Source organism: Phoenix dactylifera, chromosome 10 (genome assembly GCF_051530095.1).
Source record: "Phoenix dactylifera cultivar Ajwa chromosome 10, Ajwa_hap1_PhDact_Kaust_v1.1, whole genome shotgun sequence".
NCBI classification, from domain to species: domain Eukaryota; kingdom Viridiplantae; phylum Streptophyta; class Magnoliopsida; order Arecales; family Arecaceae; genus Phoenix; species Phoenix dactylifera.
Window position 1 is genome coordinate 7,553,604 of NC_143199.1, and position 15,831 is coordinate 7,569,434.

Here is a 15,831-nt window from a genome sequence, read left to right on the forward strand (position 1 = left end):
GTGGTGTACCAGGAGGAGTCCATTGAGAGAGAATCCCATTTTCTCCTAAATATGTCAAAAACTCACTGGTGAGGTATTCACCTCCTCGATCTGATCGAAGAGTTTTAATACTCTTTCCAGTTTATTTTTCTACTTCATTACGATATAATTTGAACATTTCAAATGATTCAGATTTATGTCTCATTAAATAGACATAACCATACCTTGAAAGGTCGTCTGTAAACGTAATGAAATATGAATATCCACCTCTAGCATCTGTGCTCATTGGCCCACATACATCAGAATGTACAAGGGTCAATAAATCACTGGCTCGTTCACCTTTTCCGGTAAAAGGTGATTTGGTCATTTTACTAAGAAGACATGATTCACAGGTTGTCAATGATTCACAATCATTAACATCAAGGATTCCTTCTTTACTTAACCTGTTCATCCTGTTCTTGTTAATATGTCCTAGCCTATGATGCCAAAGGTAGACATCCGTGACATTATCTATTTTAGGGCGCTTATTGGACTTGTACATTACATGAACAGGCTGTGACAAAATGTAAATGCCATTACTCAGAGTTCCATTCATTACAGCAGCACCATTCCAAATGATATTGCAATAATCCTTTTTTATTGATATTTCATAACCATTTTTGGCCAAAAGGCCTACAGAAATGACATTCAATAAAAAACTTGGACAATAGTGACAATCACTAAGGACATTTACATGAGAGCTAAATTCAAGTTTAAGAATTCCTAAAGCTAGAACTGGAACTGATCTTCCATCTCCAACATTCAGGAACCTTTCTCCTTCTTCAAACCTCTCACTGACTTGTAGCCCCTGCAACGAATTGCAAATATTAAAAGGACTACCGGTATCCAATACCCAGGTCGAATTATCACAAATAGAAAAATTGCAAGGTGTTATCATATAAGTACCTTGATTGGCAACTGATTGCCCACTTTTCTTAAGCCGGTTCGGATCGAGAGATGCAATGTAAAGAGGACAGTTCCTCTTCCAATGTCCTTGCTTCTTGCAGAAGAAGCACTCCGCCTTGCTCTGATCAGCCTTTTTATTCTTTTTCTGACTAGGCTGAGCATGGTGCACTTGTTTCTTTTGGATTTTATTTTTCTTTTTCCCTTTCTTAAAGGGGCGACCCTTGGATGAACCTCCCACAAAGTTCACCGTCTTCTTAAGAAGTTGGTGATCATTCTCAAACGTCTGTAGTAACCCCAACAATTGGTGATAATTCACTACAGGTTTCGTCATACGAAAATGAGTGAGAAAAGGACGGTATGATCCAGGCAATGAGTTTAGTATGGCATCCTTCCCCAATTGATCATGAAGGGGAAAACCAAGAGAGCTTATACGCTCGATCAACTCAATCATGTACAGTACATGATCAGTTACCGAGGTTCCATCTTTCATTCGGGCGCTGAAGATGGCACAACTAGTTTTGTGCCTCTCAACGTCATCAGGAACACCGAATGATTCATTCAACACTTGAATAATATCTTCCGGCTGCGTATTCTCAAAACGCCTACTAAACTCATCACTCATTGCTGCCAACATGATGCATCGAACAGTGATCCGGTCACTAAGCCACTTCTGATAAGTATCTCTAGCCGATCTTGATGCATTAGCAGCGGGCTGCTCAGGTGCTGGATCCGTTATCACATAAAGGATCCTTTCATGCTCTAGCACTATTTTCAGTTTCCTATGCCAATTATTAAAATTTGGACCAGTCAACTTGTCATTGTCCAACAATGAGCGAAGTGACAAATTAGTGGCCATTTCTGCATAAAAAAAAATTTGGCTGTTAGTATATGAATTGACTAAACACATTAGACTTGGACTTTAGTCTAAAGGTACTCCCACTATTTTATACAAATTGGTAGCCTCTACCTTCAATTCGAAAAATTACTCCTAATTCTTTAGTGGGCACTAGAACCCAATAGATCGCATATAGGCCCGAGTGTGGCTCGGCTAACCCATATGCACCTATTGGTAGGTTCTAAACCAGTTGCTTCACCAAGCAACTTCTAGTGATAATTTTGCCCTAGGTTCTTCGGCAGGCGTGTGGCGCCTCCACCGAATACCCTAGTCAGGTCCAACCATTAAATGATAGGGTTAAGTCTAATCAACTAATAGACGACCAAGCCCGAGTGTGGCTCGGCTCACCTGACCGCCTATTGAAGGTACACTTAACTCATCATATATTGAATGACAATTCCAATGCTTGATAAGTACCAGGCGTGTCGCGCCTCCAATAATTATCAAAGCATTGGACCCATTATCACCCAACTTAATGGGAGGCTATGACCTAGTTATCCCCATAACCATTTCATTTTAAGGACCTAATAATTTTAGAGGATTTCTTAATTAGGATAGATAAGAAGATCCGGTTAGTCTAATTTCTCCCACTGACTTCACCAAATCAGATTAGACTCAAACCGGTTAAGGAGGCACCTAAATCAGTCAAACTGATTTTCCTTATAGGCATGGGCTAACTCGAATCATTAAGTGATCCAATCAAAATGTGATTGACCATGTCGGCCAGGTAAGTGAGATCGGTGGAAGGGATATGCCATTAACTCGACAAAGATGAATCAGTGCGAGTAGCTCCCAATTAAAAACCACCGGTCAAAACTGCCAAACTTACCTTAGACACCGACTGGTTAATCAATTTCGATTTGATTACTCAAATGACTCGGGCTACACCTCTGAGCCTAAATCAAGTTCCATCTTGGTCTAATCAAAGATATGGACTTGATCCATCTACAACTATTGTAAATTGATCTAGAATTTTCTTGACCTAATCTAGTTACTACTTAATTAGATTTGATCAATTAATTCTATTTGTCCATGTATGATTCTAACCTTAGGTCTAACCCAATCCCAGGAACTTGATTCAAGCTAACCCATATGCCCAAAGAATTATGCAATGTCAATTAATTGAGTTACAATTCTATTTCATAACACTTAATTCTCAATTAAGTTTAGACTTATGAAAGTTTTGATCATTGCATATTTCTTTTTAATTACATATTAATTACAATCTTTCAGTTCTTAAAACATATTTTCAGATCCGAGTTTTTGTAATTAATCACATGTAATCAGATTTAATTCATGTTTAAGTCATTATATTTAATGTTCATGCATCACATATACATAACAACATGAATTAATACAAACAACATACATCTTATGTATTTGTTTTTTCACTTTTATTTTCAGATCTGATTTGTTCATTAAAATCAGAGATCATATAAATCATAAACTTTATTTAGATCTAATCTAAATAATATTATAATTTCAGATTTATTCATGTTACTAATCCTAACACAAACATGCATCATATGCATCCAAAATTTCAGATCTACTTAATCATGCATAATCAGCAATTAAATCAATCATAAAAAATACTTTAGATCTAATCTAAATATGTTAATGATTTCAGATTTAATTACAAGAATTAAAACATAAAAGTTTAAACATGAACCTGGCTCTGATACCACTGTTGGGGGGAGTCTCCACTCCTACATGGGTTCGGTCCTATTAAAAATAGGGTGACACCCATGTATACCTATCAGAGCACGCATCTCTATACGCCTCCGGATGGAGAGCCACGCTTCGTCACACGATCACGCGTGAGAGTTTCCGAAGATCGGTCACAACTCTTGGACCTTTGCTCTGATACCACTGAAAGTGAATCCTAGGTTCTTCGGTGTTAAGCATGCTGATTTTTTTTTATTATTTTTTTTAAAATCATGGCTGAACCTGATCGGGTTGCCTACGTACCTCTTCATAAGGGAGATCAAGCCATACGTAGTTCTTTTTAAGTTTTAAAATGCAGCGGAAAAATCGAATCAAACAATTTAATTCATGCATGCTTACAAGATCAAATCTAGAAATCAGCACCTTAAGAACACATAGGATTATACCGGAATCGTTTAAACAATTATGCTAAAACTTTCATGCATGATTAACTATCAGATCTGAAACTTAAGAACTCTATTCCGATTAATCTCCGAATATCCATCGAATGGATTCTGGAGATAACTCCGTGAGGAGCCCCAAAGGAGGGTAAAACCTCGGGGAATCAGACCTAGACCCTGACTCCAAAATAAAATATTGATGTGGGATTAATACCTTTTATGATGGAAGAAACTTATGGATCTGATCCTTGACTTCGCAGCCATGCACACGAATGGCCTCTATGAGAAGTACACGCGAAGCCCTAGGTAGATGGTCTTCCGCGGGAGTGCTAGCTCGCGCAGGAACGCAGCAATGGCTGAAGCTTTCTCCTTCTAAACACTCAACCTTTGATTGTTCTTCAAGGAGATGGAGGATGGACGTGAAGAAGAAGGAGAAGAAGGGATGGAGGCCCTCAGGGAATTTTTTCAGAATTTTTTGAAACCTCTAAATATGGTATATATTGAACCCAAGGCATGGGGGTCTTTTATAGCCAAAAGATCCCCCCACGTATCACACCTAATTTAGCCAACTAATTTGGCTGATAAAATTTCCAAAAAATTCTGGTGGTTTGACAGCTAAGAGGAGATAAAAATATCCAAATTATGTGCATTTTGGATCCCTAAAAGATAGGAATTCATGCATCCAAAGTTCAGCCGCAGACCACCCTATTTCATGCACCATGCAATCCCTACAAATTAGGAAATTCATCTAAATCTTTCTAGAAAGATTTAAGGCGCCATTTTTATAGGAATTATATCCTCACTCCTCCTCTCTTCTCACACCAATTTTTGGCCAAAAATAAAGAGGATAGGCATAGAAAATATTGGGAATAAATTAAGGTGTCATTCTTCTCCAAGAAGATAAGGATGGGTTCCTAAAATTTAGGAATTCTTCTCCTTATCCAATTCTGATTATTTGGACTCATAATCCTCATCAAATAAAGTCTTCTAATTGATTTGGATTAAGCCCAATCCAATTGGGTCAAGTCCCATCAATTGGGTCAAGCTCAATCTACTAGGGTTGAACCCAATCCAATTGGGTCAAACCCTGATGCAGCCCAAATTGAATCCTATTCAATTTGGCTCAACCTAAGCTTAATTACTCAATCAAATTGAGTTCATTAGCAATCTAATTGCTAATTAATCCTCAAATAATTCAATAATTATTTTAATGCAACTTTTGCTTAGGATAATTTGTCAATCGAATTGACCAAATTACCCCTGAATGATTCTTAATCATCAATCAGCCATTTGATCAACCTAGAAACTTCTATGCGTGTGACCTCATAGGTTCGAACCTAAGCCGGTAGTATAGGAACGTCTTTCTATACTAATCGATGTGACCATCTAGCAATGGTACCCGACGTCCGGATAGGCCGAATATATGCGAAGCAAATATTCTGGAACCCTGGACTATGGTTACTGTATAATTCAATCCCTTTGACTCCTAATGCCAGGATGACTTAGAGCTCACTGTCAACCCTATAATTAGTACATCCATTATGTGATTAACTTTAGATATCCCGTGACTCCTCACTGAGATTACCCTGGCCAAGGTTTTGCTAAATTAATCACAAGACATTATCTCCTGTTTGCAGGAGGGGTCAATTCCATCTCGACTCACAACTGACTACGCAAGTACTTGACTGCACCCAGTGACCTTCCGTCACTGAATTAGAAATTCAGGTAGTCCGGTACCAAAGTACAGTGAGTTGCTTGCTAGTCACAGGTTGCGATCTCAGGTCAAAGGGCCAAACTTATACCCATATCCACATCTCTCGACAGTAGAGCGTTCCGGAATTGGTCACGTTCAGTGAAATGTACTCCTACACTTCACCTGTATGGCATACCAGTGTCTCCACACTCCTTGGTTAAGAGGACAACCAACGTATATGTCACACAACGACCTAATCTCGATAATGTTGTCGTCCTAGTAACAACATATCATTTGGTCGCGAACAAGTTTAAGGACTCAAAGATAAATCCTCCTTTATCATAACATAAGTCCTAAGGACTTCATCATATAAGAGTTCATTTGAAGATGAAATGATGAATAATGCCAAATAATACTTTATTAATTTGTCAATTCATTTACAAAATTCAATCATCAATATGCTGACGATTGACATTTAGGATGCAATTTCCAACAGACCCAACGTTGAGTCGACCCAAGAAAATTCTTGAGTCGACCCAACGTCGGGACCCCACTGTTAAAAGGGGGACCCGTGAGCTATCTAGGGCACTGTTTACACTTTGTCCTCTTCCGAAAACCTTATTCCCCACTCTCAAAACTCCTCCAATCATCTCCAAACAGTAGATTACTTCAAGATCTTGGAGAAATGGGACCCAAAAGAGCCGTAGCCAAGCGATCCGGGAGAGTCTCACGGATCCAACGTGTGGAAAGAGAAGCTACGGAGCCATCTACAGTGTCTCCACAATGTGAGACACGTGTAGAGCCACCTCCTCCTCCCTCCCCCTCAGTACAACTTGCAAAGTTTGCGGGGAGACCGGTTACAACGGGGAGAAGGATCCATTCCGAGTTCTTTGATCAAGAAGGGTTCCGTTTGGGGGAATGGATCCGAAGGCAAGGTTGGGAGTATCTTTGCTTCCTAGATGTGGTGATCTACCCCAGACTAGTTCGGGAGTTCTATGCCTTCCTCAAAACTGGGATGGGAGGGCTCATATCGGAAGTTCGAGGAGTTAGGGTTCGAGTTTCCGAAGAGAGTTTGAGTGAGTTGCTTCATCTCCCCTGCGAAGGAGCAACTCCAAAAAAGCCAGAAAACAAGTTGAGAGCCCTGCAGTTAATTCTTGAGAATGAAGACTTCGACTTCTCGGAGAAGGTTATAGCGAGCTCTCTTTCTGCAGAAATGAGGTTGTTGCACAACATCATTGATAGGATTCTATTTTCGAAGAGCGGAAGATTTGATCTCATTACAGAGCGAGATCTAGCAGTGATGGAGCATATTATTCAGGATATTCCCCTGAATCTCCCGGCCATGATACTGAGGCAGATGAGGAAGGTGATCTGCAACTCCAGAGTATCCCTGCCATATGGTATGATACTCACCTTGATCTTCCGACAGCACGACATATCTGTCGAGGGGGAGGTCTCCAGGCATCTGCTTTTTAATGATACATACACTGCACGATCACTTATTCGCATGGGCTATGAGAAAGTAAACGGGCAGTGGGTTCGTACTGGAGCAGGGATTCAGGGTGATGCACCAGAGGGTGATGCACCAGATATTGGAGACCCTATCCCTGAGGATGAGGAGCATATGGATCATCCTACTGCACCTTTAGAGGCTGGACCATCGTCATCTGTTCCTGCGGGAGACACAGATGAGTTCTGGAGTAGGATGACTGAGCTTATGTCAGCTCAGGCGAGGACTATCACTGATGGGCTGACGAGCCGACTAGATATCATGTCTGCTGAGATCAGTGATCTGAGAGAGCAGATAGGAGCTCTACGGAGAGAGAGAGAGAGACTCATGGACCATCTGTGCCACAGGCTGCTGAGTCAGAGATTTCGGCGCAGAGTCATCCAGCTCACCGTGCTCCACGCCAGACTCAGTCTCATCAGGCTCGACCTCCCCTCGCCACTTATACTAGGAGGATGAGAACTAGATCACAGCCATTAGATACTCCCTAGGCTGATATTAGTATTTCTGTTTAGAGCCTAGAATAGGTATCTAGTTCTCATATGTATTTTGTGTTGATCATGTATTTTAAACTTTGATTGAGGAACATTGTATTTGTTTTTGTTTTTGGCATTATTGTACTAAAATGTTCCTATTTTGATCAATGAAGTTTAAATGTTTGTTATTTATTGTGTCTATTCGCATGCACCTATTTGATGATAACAAAAAGGGAGAGAAGTAAAGAAAGAGAAATAAGTTGTGTAAGAAAAGAGAAATAAGTTGTCAAACAAGTTGAAAATTATAATAGGAAAGCATATACATTTAAGGAGGAGCAATTTGTAACAATGAAAATGATCAAATCTAAAATTTCTATTGAATTTCAGAATTTGGCACATACCTTTCACACCTCGATACATAATCTGAAACTCATGCTTTATCTCAAATTTTTGAAGTTTCATCTTTAATGAAATATAAATGAAAGGGGGAGCAATTCAAAAAGTCAAATTGGAAACATTTGGATGAAATAGGGAGAGACTTCACTCTCATATTTGAAAAGCTGAAATTCAGCAACTTGAGCCCTTTTAAAACTGATTTTAAGATAAGTATCAATAGGCTCATACTCTATATTTTGTAATCATCAAAAAGGGGGAGATTGAGGATGATAGTGTTATTTTGATGATTAACAAGCAATAATCAAGAGTATGTTACAAGTTAATTTGATACTTCATTTATAAGTCTGTTACTCTCAGTATATTTGTATAATAAGATAAAGATGCATTTCATTGTTTATTTGGATGAATCTAACCTTGAGTTACAGCAAAGTGTGGATTAAGTCGACCCCAAGGATGATTGGGTCGACTCCGGCACATCAAGAAAGCATCTGGCACACTTCTGCAAAAATGGCACGGATGAACAGTAGTTGGGTCGACCCAAGGAAAGCATGAGTCGACCCAAACTTCAAGCCTCTCAAAGACTCAAGAAAACAGTTCTCTGGAAACACTGAGAGGGTCGACCCAAGAGGAAGTTGAGTCGACCCAAGCTTGAGTCGACCCAAACACTGAGAGGGTCGACCCAAAGGCAATGACAGAATACATGACAGAAAAGGTTCTCTGGAAACCCTGAGAGGGTCGACCCAAGTGGAAGTTGAGTCGACCCAACTGAACCTTGAGTCGACCCAAAGAAATGTTGAGTCGACCCAAGTGAAGGAAGGCTGAATTGCAAGTTTCTGTGGTTCTGAGAGGGTCGACCCAAGGAAAGGTTGAGTCGACCCAAGTGAAAGTTGGGTCGACCCAAGGACAGGTTGAGCCGACCCAAGCACGGGCAGAAGCATAACGGCTAGTTCTGCAGAAGTACTTTTTGTCCTTCCAACAGTGAGTAACGGCTAGTTTTTGAATTCTAACCATTGGGGCTTGTCCAATGGATGAAGGAAACTATTTAAAGTGGCACTATTCATCAGAAAGAACATCCTTTTGCAAAATATCAAAGAGTACACAAGAAAGACAAAGTGCCCTAATCTTCTTCATCCAAGTGCTTCATTCAAGAGTCAAAAGAAAGTGGTTGAGCAGATTCCAAGAGTTATTAAGAGCTCCATCCACCCTTAAAGAGTGAAGCATCCTTGACAAAGAAGAGAGAAGTCACATCAAGCAATAACTATTCTCTAAACTCTTTTTTGTAGATTATATTGTTATATTTGCTCATCTAGGAGCTTAAATCTTCTTACTTTGTTTATTAGACTCATTGTAAAGGTTAGTTGGTAAGCCCGCAAAACCAACGGTGTAGGTTGATTGGTGAACCCGTAAAACCAATTGTAAAGGTTCGTTGGTGAGCCCAGAAAACCAACTTAAGTTCGTTGGTGAGCCCGTAAAACCAACATAGGTTTTTGGTGATCCCGGAAAACCAAAGTGTAAAGGTTTTTGGATTGTGAGCCCGGAAAACAATCCAACTGTAATCCGCGGGATTATAGTGAATTCCCAAGGGGTCGCTTGGGGAGTGGACGTAGGTGCTTAGGAGAGCACCGAACCACTATACTTCTTGTTGTTTGTATTGTGATTTGTTTTAATTCCACTAACTCATCAATTAACATAAGTAAGATAGTTAAAAGTAAGAGAAACCAATTCACCCCCTCCTCTTGGCTTGTCACCTTGGGCAACATTTTAGCACTTTTCTTTTTGTATGCACTCTTTTAATAAGAAAAACATCACTATTATAGCCTCATTTTTTCTCATTAACATGCGTTCTTCATTGATCATCAATAAAATCATTCATTATCACCAATTATCATTGAAATCTATAATAATTCAACCAGCATTGTGATCAAAGAAAGCTGAAAGAGGAGAGAAAATTATAGAAGCAAAAATAAACAAACATCCATGATCAATGATGGGAGGCAAAATGGATCGTCCTACCCCAGCGTGGAACCACTCAATTTCTACCAAGCAGACCTCAGAGCCGAGCAGGCCAGGCCTCGGCCTTGCTAAGAGTCAAGCCGGCCTCGGCTAGAGGCCAGGCCGACCTCGAACCCCGCTTAAGGCCGAGACGACCTTAGTCCTGTCAAAGAACAAATCTGGAAAGACATCTCCCGAATCCTCTGCCCGCAAGAATGATCTCTGTGATTCACACCGCCTCCAGGAAATGGCTAGCCGATCACAGCTCGGCCGAGACTTTAGATAACGGCCGAGACCCTCACCCTATAAAAAGGGGATAGGGAAAGGCCTTCGATAAGCCATTAAAAGACAAAGTAATTCAAAACACTCAGAAACCTCTCAAAAAATTTTGCTAACTTAAACATCGGAAGGCCCTCACCGGAATCCCTGGCCAAAGCTTTGTGCAGGTAACCCGGAGCGCAGGAGGTGGCTCCCTTTCTCCGCTTTCTCCGTCCCGACCGGCATCTTCTCGGCTTCCTCCGGCGTGGTCACCGTCAGGCCAAATTTCAACCACAACATCTGGCGCTAGAGGAAGGGTCTAAGTCATGATCATGAGATTGAGGAGTTGAGGAGCTTCTAATGCATCGAGGCGCCGAGCACCAACTCTCGGCAACTTACTCCAAAGTCCACCCCCTGCGGCACCGGCGGATCAAATTTCTTAGGTCCAGCTAGAGCAGTTTAATCTTCTCGTCCAGCAAGTCTAAACACTCACCGCGGCCGTTCAAGGCCTGCAGCAAGCAAGAGCCCAGCCTGCACCCCCTCCTCGTTGGCGCGAGTCGTTAGGACGACGCTCGCAACGTCATTCCTCTGCCAGGCAGTGCGCGATGGCCGACGAAAGGGAGCGTCGCCACTACCGAAGCTCCCACCAAGCTCGATCCCTAAGCCAGGAGGGCTTGTCACGCAGCCATCACCCTGAGAGCCTGTGCCGAAGTCTGATGCCCCAAGCACAGGAACAACCATCGGAGGCAAGGTCCACCCCATGCCGAGCTGCAACAGAAGCCCAGCCCGTCGCCGAGCTTGACAGAAAAGTTGAGGAGTTGGAGCGACAGATCCAGGTGCTCTGAGACCAAGGCCCGAAGCGTGACGCCGATCTCGAATTCACAACTGAGTGTCCATTCCCTCGATGGATCGTTGACGAGCTGACCCCCTTGAGGTTCAAGATGCCGCAAATTGAGCCGTATGATGGCTCGTCCGACCCTCTGGATTATTTGGAAAGCTACAAAGCCCTTATGACACTCCAAGGGACAACAAACGCCCTACTCTGCAGGGCCTTTCCGGCAACTCTCTGCAAGGCAGCCCGCATTTGGTTTTCCAGGCTAAGGCTTGGCTCGGTTCTACCTTTTGAGCAGGTGGGCAGTGATAAGTGCTTAATAATCTATAATTTAGTTATCTTTTCATAGCACTTATCAATGTTTTTAAACTGATAAATATATATTTTACCATAAAATTAAATAAACATTGAAATGAATTTAAAATATGGTAAGAGGTAAATAATTCTTTTCTCAAAACAGACTCTAAACTTGTCTCTCTCCTGGTTATAATCTTTCATGAAAACATATAAGGAGGAGATTGTGTTGACCCGATTTGGTAACCTGATGGAGTTGTAATCAAGCTAAGGTTATAATTAAATGGGTTTTGGTCCTGATTCGATCGAAAGTTATAATTAATTTTGTATGGGGCAGAGGTTTGATTAACCCTTTTTATTAGGTCACGGTCCTGTTTTTAGTCTTGTCTGGTCGAGTTCGATCTGAAGCAGCTTAGCAAGAATTAAATTTAAATAACATTAGGCTCGAGAACAAGTTCAAGCAAATCAACGATCATGACCAACCTTAAATCTAAAGCCAATTCCCTAACTAATCCCACTCCTTTCCCACGACCACAATCCAAGCTTCCCAGCGCTGAAACAGGGGAGACCTTTTTGCAACCGTTGATTTCGAATACTTCCCATCCGCCCTCGTTCCAAAGCAACAGGAGCCCGTGCAGCCAGCGACCGAGTAGAAGGCCAAATCCTCTTCATCCGGATCGATTCCCAGCACCAAGCCTGTGATTCAGCCCCCCACCGCGTCCATGCCACGCCCAGCTTCCCAACAGCCAAGAGTCCACAGCCTGCACTTGCTTCGGAACAGGGCCGAGACCCATGGAATCCTCACGTGGTAAAAACCAATCCTCCCAGCGATGCAGCACCTCCCGTCGATCCAGCAGCCGGCGACCAGCTCCTCCGCAATCACCGTGCGTGCAGCCAGCATCCCAGACCATCCGCTCGTCCCAGCACATTCACAGCAGCAGAATAATTGCAGCACCTCCCGTCGATCCGGCCCTCCGCTTCTATTCTCTCCGTGATGCATCCAAGATCCCGGCATTTTAGCCTCTTCCGTTGTCCATGACGCACCTGGACCCACCTCCCGGAACTCCAGCACCCCAGCAAAGCCGCGAGAGTCTTTCCGGATTTCCTCACGCGTCCGTTTCTTCTTCAGCCAGCATCCCGGAAGACCCAATCCCAGCCGCATCGTCCTCTTCCGCGTGCGACCTGGTCGATAGCCTCCTCCCAGCGATCCCGCAGCACCCTCCATTCCGGATCCGCTCCTCTCAGCGTCTCAGCCTCTTCTAGCCGTCCGCAATCCATCCCGGCCGCCCGTGATTCTCCCCCAGATTTCAGCAGCCCGAGATCCATTCCCCCTTCCCGAATGAGCACCCCGGACGATCCTCTCCACGCGATCCATTATTGGCTTCTAGGAGGAGTCTATATAAGAAGAAAGGAGGGGCGGTGGCAAAGGGAGAGCTGGGTTGTGAAAGAAACAGGGGAACCCCTGTTTCGGTGAAGAGAAGAAGAGGGGCTCGGTTGAGAAGAAAAAAACAGGGGAGACCCCTGTTTCGGTGAAGAAAAGAAGCCACCAGCCGAGAGAAAAGAGAGAAAAAGAAATAAAAAAAGAGAGAAAAAGGGGGGAAAGAGAATATTTTGTGATATATTGGGAATGATGGGAGGTGAAGGCTTTCTTTTGAAGATGGGAGGTCGTCCGGAAGCCATGCTCGGCTAAACGTCTAGTCTAGGGCTGGATGAAGCCCTAGCAATGTATCAGGGCATTGTAGTTCTTATTTTCTTTATTATTTTGGAGCTTGTTTAAATTCTTATCTTCAATGAAATATTTCTTTTATGATGTTTAAACCTTGAGCATGCCACTTACTAATCATGTTTGCTAAAGTAGTTTAAGATGATTCATGCCTAGGAAGATGAAGTGTGCTGCATCCTAGATTTGCATACTTAGGTAGACACTTCATGCTACACCGAAGATGGATCTTCCTAACACTCTTTATGCTTTTATTTTAAAAGGCTTGTAGCCAATTTGCATGCCTCTCCAAAAGATAAAAATTAAGAACACAGTCACTAATGCAATGCTACGCGGTGGATTCCAAACCCTAGATCCATTTACTTTGATAAATTTCAATTCATACTCATAGATTAATTTAGTTAAATCGAGTTAGCACATCCTTCTTCTTGATTTATTTTTAAAAGAAAAATAACTTATTCTTCAATCCATGTGGACCGACACCCGTAATCACTATCCTACAGGATACGTGCTATTGCGTGGTTTACTTTTGAAATTGAAAGAACCGATCAATTTTTGGCGCCGTTGCCGGGGATTGCTTGCATAGTTATTTTTCCTATCTTTAAAAAAAATTAATTAATTAAAAAAAAAACTTTCAAAAAAAAAATATATAAAAAAAAATTATTTTCTATTATTGTATTTTTTTTGTCTCCTTTTTCTCTTCTACTAATTTTTTTTTTATTTTTTCTTTTGGTCTTATTTGATCAGGAATCGAAGAGGAGATCTGGGCTATCGAAAAGGAATGCTTTAGAGGTTTGCTTAAAAAAAATTTTAAATTGCTGGAGAAATTCTCTTTGGTAACCTCTAAACCTTTCTTATTTAAATTAATTATTAGCTTGAAATTTTGTGGTGATTGTTTGATTTTAATTTTAGCAAAAGTGTGAATGTACGCTTGATACACATACACAAATTAATCCGCACATAGTAAGGGCAATCACCCCAACAAGATAAGAGCCGGATTTCATCACCGGACTCTTGCCCAATTTAGGTGAACTCAATCTCACATAGTGCCACTTTAATTAAAATCAATTAGACGTTGGCTCCTAGGGACATTCGAGCTCAATAGGACGAAGATCACCAAAAGTTGCACCAATTTCGCTCTGTGGCTTAGTTGATGTCTAGGCAAGCTTTGTCCCTATAAGGGAGACAGTTCATCTGTTCGAGGCAAGAGGGTTTTAAGTGGGACCTTTGCGAACGCATCATGACCCCTCCACTTACCTGGGAGCTTACCTGGTCAACTCGGTTAATTAGACCGGATTGGAGGCTTAGGTGCCCTCTTCAAACCAGTTAGGAGCTGTCTAGTGGTTTTAGGACAAAGACTAGGATTGATATGCTTTTCTCTTTTATTGCATGCTTGACTGATCGAGTACTAGTGTATGCAAGGGAGTCGTTCTAGAGTACTTGACCTATTACCATTTGACCCTGAAATAGAACGAACCATTAGGAACATTCGAGCTAAGATCAAAACATTAGGATCATCCCCACCTCTTAAGATAGCTGAAGAACAACCCAAACTCCTGAGGGAGTACTTTACTCCCACCATTTATACTTCCCCATCTTGCATTCGATTACCTGAAGTAGCAGCTGTACAATATGAAATAAAATCTAGTGTGATCCAAATGCTCCCATCTTTTTATGGGCTCACCAATGAAGACCCATATAAACACCTAGATGAATTCCTTGAGATTTGCACCACTGTCAAGATTCAGAACTTCACTGATGATGCTCTGAAACTTAGATTATTTCCCTTCTCCCTTAAAGATAGAGCCAAACAATGGCTGAATTCTTTAGAAGCCAACTCGATTCATTCTTGGGATCAAATGCAACAAGAATTCCTAAAAAAATAATTTTCCATAGGAAGAACGAACCAGTTTAGACGTGCCATTACAAGCTTCTCCCAAACTGAGGGAGAAGAATTTCATGAAACTTGGGAGAGATTTCGGGACCTAATCCGTAAATGCCCTCATCATCAAATACCTAAGTGGCAGCTAGTGCAATGTTTCTATGACGGATTGACTGAACGAAACCGTCAGATGATCGATGCTGCATGCGGGGGGACTTTCATGCTTCGAAATGAGCATGAAGCATGGCAACTATTTGAAAATCTTAATGAAAACTCCCTCCACCATGCTTCATGTTCTCGTCAAGCACCCCCTAATTTTCACAAAAAAGGGGCCATTTGTGAAATAAGTCATTCTATGGACCTGTCTAGCAAGGTAGATGCATTGTCCCATAAGATTGACCAACTAATGATAGGAGATGTCGTTAGCTCTTCCCAAGCACAAGTATGTGCTATCTGTTCTAGCCCATCGCATCCTATTCATGAGTGCCCCTCAGCACCCCAATTCCCCGAACTCGTGCAAGAACACATCAATGCTGCTCAAACACAGCCCAGACCGGGTAATGACCCATTTTCCAATACATATAACCCGGGTTGGCGGAATCATCCAAATTTTTCTTGGAGGCAGCAAGCTTCGAATAATACCCAACCCTACTCCCAAAATTTTCAAAACCCTCAGAATTTTCATCTCTACCATCCCTCAACTCAATTTCAACACCCTCCTCCTCCAACCCAAAGAAATACAGCCTTTGAGGAGAAAGTGTTGACTGCCCTTCAAGGTTTGGAGGCAAACACACAACTATTGCACTCTCACACGCAATCAATTGCTAAGCTAGAATCCCAAATGGGTCAACTAGCCA

The 15,831-nt window shown here is 41.9% G+C and overlaps 1 non-coding gene across 1 annotated transcript; it reads right to left on the minus strand.

Moving 5' to 3' along the window:
• Positions 1-15,000: 15,000 nt before the first annotated feature.
• LOC120106587 (small nucleolar RNA R71) lies at positions 15,001-15,106 on the minus strand. The gene has a single exon (XR_005508704.1). It is a non-coding gene; the product is annotated as a small nucleolar RNA R71 (small nucleolar RNA).
• Positions 15,107-15,831: the final 725 nt, after the last annotated feature.